We start from the raw sequence: 1,306 nt of genomic DNA, 5'->3' as shown, positions 1-1,306 counted from the left end.
TTTCCCTTCTTCTTTTGCTTCTTTATTTTTCTCTCCTCCGCCGCTTTTGGCAGCTTCTTTCACTTCTCCCGATTTCTTCTCTTCTTTCTTCTCTTCTTTCTTCTCTTCCTTCTTCTCTTCCTTCTTCTCTTCTTCCCCTGCCTTATTCTTCTCCTCCATTTTCTTCTCCTCCGGTTTCTTTTCCTCCTGAACAAACACAAAACATAGACTGTAACGAAAGTTCAAGACATCAATATAATTATATATACATATACATCTATATATATATATATGTTTACCTCTCCCATTAGTTGATTATGAGGCTTCTTTTTTCTTTTTTTTTTTTGGGTTGAGAGGAGAGAAATAGATAAGCTCTGAAACCTTTTTCTTCCTTCTTTCAGAAGTAGCTAAGCTTTGGCTTTGGTTTTGGTGATTTGTTTGTGTTTTTATGCGTGTTATTTGCGTACTTGTAATACTAGTATAAAAATTGTAGGTGAGTGAGTGTGAGGCTGAGGCTCTCTTTTATTTATTTATTTATTTATTATTTTCTCTCTTTTTATTTGGGAGGAGTGAAAAGAGATTTGTTTGAGTGAGTCTCTCTCTTTTTCCCTCTCTTCTTTACCGTCCGATCTAATTCAATGCCAACCTCATCATGATCGTGATAACACAACAACATCTTCGCCACCATGACGTGGCTTCTTATAAGCGGGCACGTGCAGCGCAGAGAGAGACAAATGGTGCCTGGTCGTTACATGCTCCTTAGGCCTTTTCGGGAGCCATTGCTGGGAATTTACCGGAACCTGTTCTGGTGTTTGCTACTGCACAGCCATTTCTCCTGCTCCTCCGTTATCTGCCGTTGACATGTTGGATTACTATGGTTCTCACACATCATCTGAAAAAAAAAAAAGCTTGGAGACATCTTATTGTGGGATCCATTAGTTATTGATGATGGTGGCTTATAGCATTGTTCAGTTATGGTGGGACCCATCCAGTAGGGTCCAGTAAGAAAACTTGAATAAACCCATTGGTTTAGAATTTTTTTTTTTTTTTTTCGATCATGTTTATTTCAATGTAATATTGGATGCTTAAGTTAAAACCTCGTTTATAAAAAAAAAATAAAATGTTTTTATTATTGATAAAAACAGTTTCAGAAAAAGGATGAATATTAAATCAAAATATTCTCATTTCTAAAACGTTTAAAAATGGATCTTCTTAGTCTAAAACAGTTGTTTAACTTTTGTATCAGAAAAAGATTATTTGACTCTGATTCTTTGATCAAATAAGGTAAGTAATTAAACAAAAACAAACAAAATAAAACAAGAATCAG

At 34.9% G+C, this 1,306-nt stretch overlaps 1 pseudogene; it reads right to left on the bottom strand.

Annotated features, from left to right (window-relative positions):
* The window catches only part of LOC112090558, a 1,388-nt pseudogene extending 870 nt beyond the window's left edge, over positions 1 to 518 (bottom strand).
* Positions 519 to 1,306: the final 788 nt, after the last annotated feature.

This window comes from Morus notabilis, unplaced genomic scaffold, assembly GCF_000414095.1.
Source record: "Morus notabilis unplaced genomic scaffold, ASM41409v2 Scaffold257, whole genome shotgun sequence".
In the NCBI taxonomy this organism is placed as follows: domain Eukaryota; kingdom Viridiplantae; phylum Streptophyta; class Magnoliopsida; order Rosales; family Moraceae; genus Morus; species Morus notabilis.
The sequence above is the reverse complement of the archived record's forward strand: the minus strand, read 5'-3'. Positions and strand labels throughout refer to the sequence as shown.